The 13,613-nt window shown below is 40.5% G+C and overlaps 1 pseudogene; it reads right to left on the bottom strand.

The window, feature by feature from the left end:
• Positions 1-11,981: 11,981 nt before the first annotated feature.
• LOC122453120 lies at positions 11,982-12,871 on the bottom strand (annotated as a pseudogene).
• Between the last annotated feature and the right edge of the window lie 742 nt (positions 12,872-13,613).

The raw sequence follows: 13,613 nt of genomic DNA on the forward strand, positions 1-13,613 counted from the left end.
AGTAGGACACAACTGAGCGACTAACACTTTCACTTTCTAAGTGAAGGGATTAATGAGTTTCTGATTTCTAAACATTCATGTTCCAGTTTCATTTTTCTCTTTAAAAAGTTTCTAGAAATACAAAAAACCTCAAATAGCCAAAGTAATCTTGAGAAAGAAGAATGGAACTGGAGGAATCAACCTGCCTGACTTCAGACTCTACTACAAAGCCACAGTCATCAAGACAGTATGGTACTGGCACAAAGACAGAAATATAGATCAATGGAACAGAATAGAAAGCCCAGAGATAAATCCACGAACCTATGGACACCTTATCTTTGACAAAGGAGGCAAGGATATACAATGGAAAAAAGACAACCTCTTTAACAAGTGGTGCTGGGAAAACTGGTCAACCACTTGTAAAAGAATGAAACTAGAACACTTTCTAACACCATACACAAAAATAAACTCAAAATGGATTAAAGATCTAAATGTAAGACCAGAAACTATAAAACTCCTAGAGGAGAACATAGGCAAAACACTCTCCGACATAAATCACAGCAGGATCCTCTATGACCCACCTCCCAGAATATTGGAAATAAAAGCAAAAATAAACAAATGGGACCTAATGAAACTTAAAAGCTTTTGCACAACAAAGGAAACTATAAATAAGGTGAAAAGATAGCCCTCAGATTGGGAGAAAATAATAGCAAATGAAGCAACAGACAAAGGATTAATCTCAAAAATACACAAGCAACTCCTGCAGCTCAATTCCAGGAAAATAAGTGACCCAATTCAAAAATGGGCCAAAGAACTAAACAGACATTTCTCCAAAGAAGACATACAGATGGCTAACAAACACATGAAAAGATGCTCAACATCACTCATTATCAGAGAAATGCAAATCAAAACCACAATGAGGTACCATTACACGCCAGTCAGGATGGCTGCTATCCAAAAGTCTACAAGCAATAAATGCTGGAGAGGGTGTGGAGAAAAGGGAACCCTCTTACACTGTTGGTGGGAATGCAAACTAGTACAGCCACTATGGAGAACAGTGTGGAGATTCCTTAAAAAACTGGAAATAGAACTGCCATATGACCCAGCAATCCCACTTCTGGGCATACACACTGAGGAAACCAGATCTGAAAGAGACACGTGCACCCCAATGTTCATCGCAGCACTGTTTATAATAGCCAGGACATGGAAGCAACCTAGATGCCCATCAGCAGATGAATGGATAAGGAAGCTGTGGTACATATACACCATGGAATATTACTCAGCCATTAAAAAGAATTCATTTGAATCAGTTCTAATGAGATGGATGAAACTGGAGCCCATTATACAGAGTGAAGTAAGCCAGAAAGATAAAGAACATTACAGCATACTAACACATATATATGGAATTTAGAAAGATGGTAACGATAACCCTATATGCAAAACAGAAAAAGAGACACAGAAGTACAGAACAGACTTTTGGACTCTGTGGGAGAAGGTGAGGGTGGGATGTTTCGAAAGAACAGCATGTATATTATCTATGGTGAAACAGATCACCAGCCCAGGTGGGATGCATGAGACAAGTGCTCGGGCCTGGTGCACTGGGAAGACCCAGAGGAATCGGGTGGAGAGGGAGGTGGGAGGGGGGATCGGGATGGGGAATACATGTAACTCCATGGCTGATTCATGTCAATGTATGACAAAACCCACCGCAATGTTGTGAAGTAATTAGCCTCCAACTAATAAAAATAAATGAAAAAAAATTTTTAAAAATTAAAAAAAGTTTTCTAAACATATGAAAGTAATAAATAGCATTGCATATTCTTTGCAAATGCTTAATTTGATGAGAAATTCTCATTGCTAGATCATACTTCTGAAAACCAAGATGTGTAATAGACTCAGTTTGATACTTGATACATGCAATCAAGTCAATTAGTGGATACATCAAATTCACAGTTCACAACCACCCAGAAACATAAATTAATGAAATGTCCTTGTGTAAGTAAAATAAAAGATTGTTGGGAGATAGTGGCATAAGTGATATAGTTTATTGTTGTTATTTCTTCACTTCTTTAGTATTTATTGCATAAAAACAGAGTGAATATGATAGAAAAAAATTTCACAGTCAACATCTACAATAAACTTAGGTGACAAGGTAATCACCACAGACATCAAAATACAAACAGAAGGGGACAGACCAAAAGAATTAAGACAGAGTATCAGTGACTATGCAAAAGGAAACAAGGAGAAGGCAAGGAACTTTTAACAGGCCTGAGAGTCAGAGAAATGTCAAAGCAGCATTGGGTACTAACAGGAACTCGTGGGCCATTCTGAGAAGAGCAGGAGGAAGGGACACAGAGTATCAGACACTGAGGCTCTTACAGGCCAGGGCAAGGGGGCTTCAAGAAGTTCTGACAGGTAGTCTAAGTCTGGACCTGACAGCTTCCTATAACCAATAAACTGTCATATTCCAACATACTCTGAAAAACTGCCAGGGACAAAATTCAAAGTGTTACAGGGATGATAACAGTAAAAAGAGAGAATAAAATCCAAATAGAGGGGCAGGGTAGTAGAAAAGAAAGAATGCAGAAAAATAGAAGCTGTATATTTTGTCAGTCCGTGGGCAGGAACTCTAGAATTGCTCTTTTGATCATGTTATTTGAACTTGTCCTAGCTCAAAGTATAATATGCTGTATTTGTAAAATAAAAGCTTGCTTTAATGACTCAGTATAGAAAACATGAATATAAAATATCTAATTATATTTGATTCATATTGAATTACCTTAGTAAATTTTATATTAATATATTGCTTTTACTAATTTTATTTTGATATGATATCACACAATACATTCTTTAAATATTTAATTAATTTTACAATGATGTTCACATGATAATATTATAGATATATGGATAAAATTATCAAAATGAATTTCACCTATTTCTTTTTACATCTTTTTTAATATGGCTACTCAAACATATGTAATTAAGTATATGCTTCATTATAATAGAAGCACAAGAAAAAACAAATGAGAGAGAGATGGAGTGAAAGTCTGTAGAATTCAAGTAATAAGACAGACATTAATCAATAACAATATGTGGACCAGGTCTGGGTCACAGTACAAACAATGATCATTTTAAAACAATGTGGAAACTAAACTCTGATTAAATTTTTGACATGAATGGAGATTTATCACTATTGTAGTGATGACTGTAAAAATCCTTATCTTCTAGATATATGTATCACAATATTTGTAGATGAAATAATGTATCAAGGGAGGGATGAGAGAAGGAGATGGAAATTTAGAAGAAATCAGATTGGCCATGAGCTGATCCTGGTGAAGTGTTGAGTACATAGCTCCACTCTGGTCTTCTAATCTGAATGATGTTTAAAATTTTCCATAATAACAAGGTAAAAAACAAAGGATGAGAAACAAATCTATTTCTACTATGGATTAAAAAAAAACACTTGTCAGAAGTAAAGGTGGCTCTGGATGGTGCAAAATAATGAAAAACAAAATCACCCAAAAGGTTCCTTTTCTGTAATATTAGTACCAAGATGAGAATTGCAGGAGGCTTCACTGTAGCTGGTCAGCTTTTCCATTTACGAATATTCCAAATCTTTATAAACCATCTGGAGAGCAAGGGTTTGGCTAGATTTCTATTCCACTATACTAATGAGACATTTATTGAGAAAAAATGTAAAAAATAACAACTTTCAATGTAGCAATACTCAGATACCAAAAACTGAAACATTTAAAGCCATTTTCATCCCAACTTACAAAAAACAAATGCATAAAACCATGTGTCAACAATGTCCAATTATTCTAATCACACAGCACAGTGTAAAACCAAAATTACTGCTCTGACTACATCTTGGTTATAAGGCCACACTATAATACTGCCAACTATGTACTTTTTTAGTAATTAGATAAGCTAAGAAGAAGTATTAGTAATAATGAATCATTTTAATATTCAGCAATAAACACAGAAGGAAACAGAAATAAAGCAATCTAGGAATCGGTATTTTGAAAATAGAGGCATTTTAAAAAGAAAAGTGGATTTCAAAGTTTTTGCCCTTTCTAGTTTCCTCTGTCTTCTGGATTTCATCTTTTTCTACAAGTCTATACAGATTTCACATAATTTCTAATACACATGCTCTTGGTTTTATAAACTTTGGGCCAAACAGCTTAATTTGCTCTGGTCACTCTTTGTATTACACCTACCTCCATTCTAAAAACAGACTTGGTTTAATAAATAATAAGGAACAATAAAGAAGAATGGGAGAGGCATGGATGTAAAAGTATTAATAACCCTTTAGGGTCCATTTGGTCAGAAAAATATGCCACCATGTTCCTCATGTAGTTTTATCCATCAGTCTCATTTTAACAATCCTGTGAAGCATATAAATATTTGTGTTTCACTGGCAAAAATATTGTAAAATAATGTCCTCATGGTACTTCAATTTAACTTAACAAACCTTTGTAGAGTGCTTACTACTTGTAGGGAACACTGATGTGCTAAAGATTCAGAGAATATGATATCATACCTGCCTTCAATTTGTTAATTGTTTACTAGGGAAGACAAACTAAAGAGGAAGAATTAGAAAATATCACATAAGAAAGTTTTAAGGGAGCACAGATGATCTCTAGTCTATTCATGAGGGAAGGTGAGACGTCCAGCTGGGCCACAGAGAGTGGGCACTGGTCTCCTGGCAGAGAAGGGGCGATAACCGACTAAACAAAAAGCACAGTGTCTCTTCCCCCACAAGGAAAAAACAATGGATGGAAATAAACTACAACAGTCAGAGCAAGGACCTGAGGGGAAGTGTGAAAAAGACAGAGAGGATACAGAACAAAACATAAAGATAAAGAAAGCTCAGGAAAGAGAGTCCTTCAGGCTCATCTCATGTGCATGTGGCAAAGCCTGAATTCTGAATCAAAGCGGGGGGAAAAAAAAGCACCAACCCCTGGTTTCTTGAAATGTGCTTGATCACTGAATTATCAACTGTTATAATAAGCAATATATCTCCATCCTTCCAAGCATTATGGCCATACAGGGTGTTGCTGCTGCAGCTGCCAAGTCACTTCAGTCGTGTCCGACTCTGTGCGACCCCATAGACAGCAGCCCACCAGCCTCCTCTGTCCCTGGGATTCTCCAGGCTAGAATACTCGAGTGGGTTGCCATTTCCTTCTCCAATGCACGCATGCATGCTAAGTCGCTTCAGTCGTCCGACTCTGTGCGACACTATGGACAGCAGCCCTCCAGGCTCCTCTATCCACAGGATTCTCTAGGCAAGAATACTGGAGTGGGTTGTCATTTCCTTCTCCAGCCAGGGTGTTATGTACTCAGGAAAGAGATGAAAGAATGACTTCCTTGGTGTTGAATTCCCTCAAGATGTACAATGTCTTCCTGTGTGTTCTCTACATGCATGAACGACAGATACTTTCTATGTTCTCACTGTAAGTGTTTCACATTTATGTGTGAAACATATAGCTCCATATGCATTTGTGTATTATAAGATTCATGTCAAGAGAATAAAACATTCCCCTATTGGCTGACAGTTGTTTTTAACCAATCTATTGGTCTTAAGCACATTCTACAAAATGCTGGAGGAATGATGCAGTAGTGGAAAGAATGGTTTCAATATTAGAGCAAGGGCAGTTGTCACTGCCAACTTGACCTGCTTAATAATAATGGAAAGAAAAGCAGTTGGCTGAGAGACCAGGTGAGAACATTTCAGAGCAGGCTGAGCCCCGCCAAAGCTTCCTGCGAGTGAGATGGGTGTGGAGAGAGTTCTGCCAGGACCCACATGTGCAGCTCTGGCTCTTGGAAGGCCACGCATGCTTTCGGTACGAGCCAACGGAAAAAGAACAGAACAAGTTTGACAGCATGCACACTCCTATTCTCTCTTAAAAACACACTGGATTTCACAGACTTGGCTCCATCGTTTGGAGTTAAGAGTCTGGGATGCTGTCATTTTTAAGCCACATCACTGAGAACTAACCAGAGAAATCAAGTAGAATATGCCACTTCTGCACAATGAGATATTAATGAAGGAGAATCAGCACAGCAAATATTCCTGAGTTCTAAGACATGATGTTGTTGTATGAGTTTGTTTTTTTCAATTTGGTTATCAAGCATTAATCAACACATTGGCACCCTGTAAGGGGCAGATTTTAGTGAAAGTGGTATCAGAGTTATTCAATTTTTTTCCCTCTTCTCAGACAAGCAGGTACTGGACACACTGGAACCCTACCCCAGCCCAGTGTCCCCCAGATCAATGGCAATGGGACTGCTGCTTGCAAATGCCAGGGTATGGTGCCAAGGCGTAAGTTCCCAGATTTGTCTTTCTGAGTGTGCTGATCAGAGTCGGGAAAACAGTCTGCATTCCAGTTAAGGGCGGATGGTGGTAGTGGTTGAGGGGTATGAAGAACAGTAAGCCAAACATAACAGAAAACCAAGACAGCTAACAGAGATGAAAGTCTGAAGCCAACAGTGGTTAACAGGCTTTGGAGACATTTCTGAGATGAAGAACAACTGTCTGATTGCATGTAGTTTTGATGGTTATGGATACCCTGAGAGCTTACGCCTACCAAGAGCAAAAAAATTCAGTTGACCATGATTTAAACTAACATTCTCACATGACAAGAATTCTGGAAGTCAGCAGAATTTTGGCTTAGGTTGAGCTGCTCAGCAGTGGCAGAGCTCCAGGTCCCCATCTTGAATGGTCCTCTTGACCTTCTTCTCAAGGCTGCAGATCACTGCAGCAGCAGCAGTCATCATCAGACGGTCTTGTTTAAAACCAGACATGGGGATAGTTCAGAGCAGAGCTTTTACCCTCAAACCAATCCCTCAAGTTAGGAAAGAATAAAACCTTGCACAGAAATGAACAACTCATCTACAAGATCAGAGAGAGTTTAGAGTGACCAAATCAATCTTGCTTGCCTGGGACTTTCTGAGTCTTGGCAGTGAAAGTATCATGTCTGTGGAACCTTCTCAATCCTGGGCAATCAAGGATGGTCCATCACTGTGTCACAGTTCAGTTCAGTCACTCAGTCATGTCTGACTCTTTGCGACCCCATCAATCTCAGCACACCAGGCCTCCCTGTCCATCACCAACTCCCGGAGTCCATCCAAACCCATGTCCATTGAGTCGGTGATGCCATCCAACCATCTCATCCTCTGTTGTCCCCCTCTCCTCCCCTCAATCTTTCCCAGCATCAGGGTCTTTTCCAATGAGTCAGCTCTTCACATCAGGTGGCCAAAGTATTGGAGTTTCAGCTTCAGCATCAGTCCTACCAATGAACACCCAGGACTGATCTCCTTTAGGATGGACTGGTTGGATCTCCTTGCAGGCCAAGGGACTCACAAGAGTCTTCTCCAACACCACAGTTCAAAACCATCAATTCTTCGGCCTTCAGCTTTCTTTATAGTCCAACTCTCACATCCATACATGACCACTGGAAAAACCATAGCCTTGACTAGACGGACCTTTGTTGGCAAAGGAATGTCTCTGCTTTCTCTGTCTAGGTTGGTCATAACTCTCCTTCCAAGGAATAAGTGTCTTTTAATTGCATGGCTGCAATCACCATCTGCAGTGATTTTGGAGCCCAGAAAAATAAAGTCAGCCACTGTTTCCACTGTTTCCCCATACATTCCCATGAAGTAATGGGACCGGATGCCATGATCTTAGTTTTCTGAAGGTTGAATCTTAAAGTTTCTTTAAGCCAACTTTTTCACTCTCCTCTTTCACTTTCATCAAGAGGCTCTTTAGTTCTTCACTTTCTGCCACAAGGGTGGTGTCATTTGCATATCTGAGGTTATTGATATTTCTCCCGGCAATCTTGATTCCAGCTTGTGCTTCCTCCAGCCCAACGTTTCTCATGACATGAAGATCTTTTTTGTACAGTTCTTCTGTGTATTCTTGCCACCTCTTCTTAATATTTTCTGCTTCTGTTAGGTCCCTACCATTTCTGTCCTTTATTAAGCCCATCTTTGCACAGTCACAGGGCCATGTTTTATTAGTTTTCTTGAGATGAACCATGCTCTATCCTACACCTGAACTAGAGTCTCTTAATTACAAAGAGGAAAGGATGGGTTTTTGTTATGACAGATTCTCTCAATCTTGGTTTTTCCTTAGAGTAACCGGGGGAACTTTTTAAAAGTCCCAATGTCTGAGCCCTATTCATTGTGATTATAAAATTAATCTGGGGAATTTCTTGAGCATTAATACATCTTAAAAACTATCCAGATGTTTCCAATGTATATCTCCGGTTGAGGAGTAAACCACTAGAGAAATCAAGTAATGTTATCAACCATTAAACACCTAATGAAACCACCAGGGAACATAGAATATACTTTAACATGACTGGTATCATAATCAATCTTTCAACCAATGTGGTGCTCCAGTTTTCTAAAAATATATATATAATCTTTGCTCTTCACTGGCACTCAAAGATAAACAAGATACTAGTAGATGCTATCTAAATTTATATATTAAAAATCAGAAGCTCAAAAATGTTGTTATTCATTGTTAAGCAATCCCCCTATTCTATAACACATTTAACAAGATCGCCAAATTTCCATTTGAGGACAAGCACACTTGAGTTTGAGCAGGCTCTGGGAGATGGTGAAGGACAGGGAAGCCTGGCGTGCTGCAGTCCCTGGGGTCGCAAAGAGCTGGACAAGCTCTCGGCCTTAGCGCCATCTTTTGAGAAACCTCTGCGCCATGAGAGCGAAGTGGAGGAAGAAGCGAATGCGCAGGCTGAAGCCCAAAAGAAGAAAGATGAGGCAGAGGTCCAAGGAAACTTGTACACCCGTGCAAGCCCCAGAAGCAGAAACAAGGGAAGCCAGAGGCCAGGGACGCTGGTACAAGTTGTGGACTGCATGCCTACTATCTAGAACTTCTCAATGGATCTGGAACATCTATGGCCATTCTAATCGCCTTGACCACCTTTGAGAGACTTACCTTGCTCGTATCAAAGCCGTCCCTTTTGGTCCTTTGCCCTGGACTTGTGATAACTATGGACTAGTTCTCTTCTCAGTTGTGGCTGAATGTAACGTGTACAGTAAATCATCTCTTTTGTTGTCTTAGCTGAAGGAAAAAAAGAAAAAAGAGCTGGATATGACTGAGCCACTGAACACCACCACTAACCACTGCGGCTTCCCAGGTGGCTCAGTGGTAAAGGATCTGCCTAATGATTTTTGCACAAGCAAATCCTAAAATATTCTATCATGAGTTCTAATAAAGAGATAGAAGAGAAAAAGGAGAAAAATGCAAGAGTCAAAGGGAAGTGGAAGGGGTGAATAGAGGGGAAGGGCTGAATAGAGAGGAAGGAAGCTGTTACATATATTACAGATTTGCCACTTTATCTCTGAGCTGATCTCTGAGCTGTCAAATGGACTGGCAGACCAACTACAGAGTCCTTTCCATTATATCAAGTAGGCAATTTCTTTTTTGTCTCTAAATTTTTTTCAATTTATGTACTTTTAATTGGAGGATAATTGCTTTACAATATTGTGTTGTTTTTTGCCATATATCAACATGAATCAGTCATAGGGATACATATGTCACCTTCCTCTTAAACCTCCCTCCCACCTCCCACCCCTCTAGGTTGTCACAGAGCACCGGATTTGAGCTCCCAGCATCATACAGCAAATTTCCACTGGCTATCTAATTTTATAAATGGTAATTGTTTACTTTCCTTTCCTCTCCTTGCCTATCTCTCCCCTGCTTGTTACTTGAATTTCTCTAATAGCATTATTACTCCTGCCTCTGGCTGGACCTGAGTGAAAAGTTGCTCTTTAACATGAGAGTGTGGGGTGTTGGAAGCGAGAAAGGTAATTTGTGATGCTAAGAACAAATGAGTACATTCTCTGCTAGGATCTTGGTCTCTAGTCTCTCTCCTATCTTTAATCTCCTGGGTAAGAGGAATATGTAAATCCTACTGAATGAGCCAAAAGGAATTACATGAGTTTGGGTTTCACATGGAGAGCTGGACTAGACATGGTGAAAGTATGCCCGTCGTAATGTGTGAAGTAAGGGTAAGTGACAGATTTAGTCAGAACTCAGAGAGCAACATAGCCAGGGAGAGAATCCATACAGTGGTTTGGCAAAAGACTGCAACTATAAAAGTGTTCCAAGCATCAGATCTGGGAAGTGAGGCTAGACCACAAATGGAAATATCAGCTACAATTTGGGATTTAAAATGTGTGATGGGTCAGTGGTTAATAACAATGATATAACAAACGCTTACCAAAGACCACGTGCCAGTTAACTAAGCTAAAAACCTTAAATAAATTATTTCTCTAATTCTCACAACACGCTCATGAAATTGATGTGCGTTCCATGTAACAGATGGCAAACTGAGACTCACAGAAGTAGGCTGAGCTGCCCAGTATCACATGACCAGCAAGTGGTAAATCAAGGATACGTACTTAGGCCATCGATTCCATAACATTACAGAGGCCAAAGGGCACTTCAGGAACTTGTGGCAGTTCCTTCTTCACTTTCTCCTTACCAGACCTTCTCCCCAAACTGAGGCCTGTTCCTCTATCCTTTTGGGTAGGGTGCTAATCACCATGCAAGTTTAGGTAGTTGACCATGCTTCAGTGTGGGAGATTGTAATGACAAGACAGCAGAGCTGATGGGCTCTCTGAAGATATTTCTGTTCTACCTCCTCACTGTCTGCTAGGTAACAGACATCTGAGGCAGGATAACATTTACTAAGCAACCAGAAGAGACTAGCCTAAAAGCAAAAGGGAAACTTGGCCCCAATCCAACCTCTTCCAGAAGGTCTGGGTTTCTGCTTTCTCTTGGCGGTTGGTAATGGCTTTTGTGCCGCCTGACCCAACATGAAAGCTTCTAGATATCTGTTGTCCAACCTTATCAAGACTCTTCTGTGAGAGGAGAACTTAGCTCTGTAGTCCTCGGGGGAAAGAGAAGGGGACTGGATTGAAAGGAGGTGTTGCTCAAATGTAGCAGTGGCTCCGAGGACTGGAGGCAAGGCAAGCAGAACTGGGTTCTCAAAGGGTTGTGCCCTTTGGTGCAGGCCCCAAGGTCACAGGAGGGCTACTGATGGGGAGAACAGATGTGTTCCCAGAGGTGGGGGCTGCTAAACATCAGTATCACAACCTTGAGAGTTTCAGCCAAAGATTCTGGAACCACCCTGGCAGAGAAGCTGTATATGGGTATTACCTGTCTTTGAATGGACAATAACATTCTGTTCTGTGAGCCTCTTGGTGGCAACTTTAAAGGACCAAAGACTAGAGGTCTTTGGTTTTATTTCCCCCTCTGAGAAGGTATATTACACTAAAGATTATTATTAAGTATCATTCCACCCCTGTAAATAGAGGCTTAGAGTCAGATATTATTTAATTTATAAAACTTAAACATCATTTTACTTGCATCTCACGATTTTGGAAAGATTCTGGAAATCTTTTCTGCTTTAACCTTGATTATCCTATTTTATATATGGAAATTTTTCTTTTCACTCTGATCAGGACTTTATTTAAAAGTTAGCAAACAATACTGTAGAAACACTGATGTGTAAATTTCTAAAATGCTGCATCTTAAATTTAGTTGGCAAAGACCACATTTAGCTATGAGTTTAGTCTTTCATGTAGAAACAAGATACTAAACTAAAAAAAAAAAAAAAAACAAAATAGCCTCCTATTGTTTGAAAACACCAGTTTAAGTAGAGGACTGTAAAAATGCATATTTTTTAAGGAAAGAATTGACTGTACAAGAGTCCTCCCCTTTCACAGTATTCCTTTTTACTTCACATGCGAGTTATTGGTTATGCTGTAGGATTTAACTGTCACAGCACTAAAAGGCAACTATTTAGGGAAGAGGCCAAAAAAGGAAAAAGGAACGTATAAGGCAATAGTTCCTTTAGGTACAATAAGCATAATAGTGTTTTAGGAAGACAAGATAAAAATAACAAGGTTAGCTTGGTTCTCACTGAATAAAAACAATGAGCTAAATACTGAGCTCCTCTGTGAATCTAATAATCAATGTCTTGGTCACCATACTGGTAATCTCTGGGTAGTCATCTTGGTACTGGCCATGATTCTCATCTGGGTATTCTGCCTGATAATCACTATCACTGATTTCCGACCCACTGGTTCCTGGTCCGTGGCTTCCATTGTGAATGACAGGTTCTGTGGGAGCAGCACAGGATTTGGGATCATACACTTGCTGCACAAGCCCATACACACTCACTCCTTTCTGGGAAGCGACTTTGTTGGTACCCATCTGTAGGGAAATTGTGGAGTTGTCCATGCGTTGTAACGTTAGCTTCTGATGGTAGATACCTCTTCGGGTGCCCGGTGCCAACATCCCTGCCCGGCTGCCTCCTTTGTTGGTGCCCATTCGCAGGCTAATTGTGGTCTGATCAAAAGGTCTGTCAGTTTGCATTTTGGGATCATAAAGGTGCCTCCTCGTCCCATACACCATCATACCTGCTTGACTGTGCGTTTGTTGGTTCCCATCTGCAAACCAATTACACTTTGGCCAGCTTTTTAAATTTTTCTTCATCAAAAAGTCTTGTTTTTCTGCATTCATATCTCCAGTGTCAATGGTTGTATGGAATCCTTTTGTTTTGGCCAGACCTGCTAGGGCCACCAACATAGTCTGAACCTCATGTTTCCATTCTCAAAAAGATCATTTGCTTCAAATACATCAGTGGCTTAATATCTCATGTGGCTTAATGCCATAAGCCTGAATAGCTTTAAAAAATTTGCCAATATTCTCCAACTGAGGCCAGTTTAATGAGGACTCACTGACCTTCTTCACTGAGCCTGGCTGTAGCTTGTTTATGAGTTCACAGAGGATAATGCCATCTTTCAAGCCCAATTGGAAGTTGGTGCCAATGCTCATGCCTGTCACCTCTTCTATCCAATTGCAGAGATCCTCTTCTGCCTAATGATCATACTTGGAAGCTATCTTGTTCTTGACTTCAGCTGAGAGCCCATAGGAAGGGCCTTGTTGAAATGGGTCATGATGATTTAGGTGGCGGGAAGAGGCTGAGTTGGGGGATTGGTTGGTCTGGGGGATTCTCACACTCGGCTTCCCTGCTCCTGGCCCCAAGGAGTGGCCTCACCATAAGATGCTCAGAGCTCGCTCCCCTGGGTGGCGCAGGAGACAGTGGCAGGACGTGGCAGTGCTTCGGCTATGAGTACTACCTCACAGTACTCGGCTCATAGTACTACCTCATAGTACTCGGCTATGAGTACTACTGTGGGACGCAGGCAGTGCCTCAGCTCCTCTCCTGCCTCGGCTACAAGGTCCTGCAGAAGCTCCCGTTCGGCTCCGGACGAACTATATATATGCAAATATTTTAAGTATTTAATGTACTAAATCCTCTTGTACAGAATGGGGAACTGAGACATGATACAATATTAACAAAGGTTAATGTCTATGTTTAGTGTGCTAGCACAGAAGAAAGAACCACAAACAGAATTCAAATGTACCAAGAGGAAACATTTCATTGAAAGTAACAACAACAACAAATACAATTCAGCACTGATGAAGGGATGTGCAACTGACCGTGGACCTGGGCAGAAGTTGGATGGGGCCCCAGGGTCACTCGCCAGAAGCCTGAGTCACTGATTGGGGTATTTGGCCTTCTGGAAGG

Source organism: Cervus canadensis, chromosome 14 (assembly GCF_019320065.1).
Source record: "Cervus canadensis isolate Bull #8, Minnesota chromosome 14, ASM1932006v1, whole genome shotgun sequence".
In the NCBI taxonomy this organism is placed as follows: Eukaryota; Metazoa; Chordata; class Mammalia; order Artiodactyla; family Cervidae; genus Cervus; species Cervus canadensis.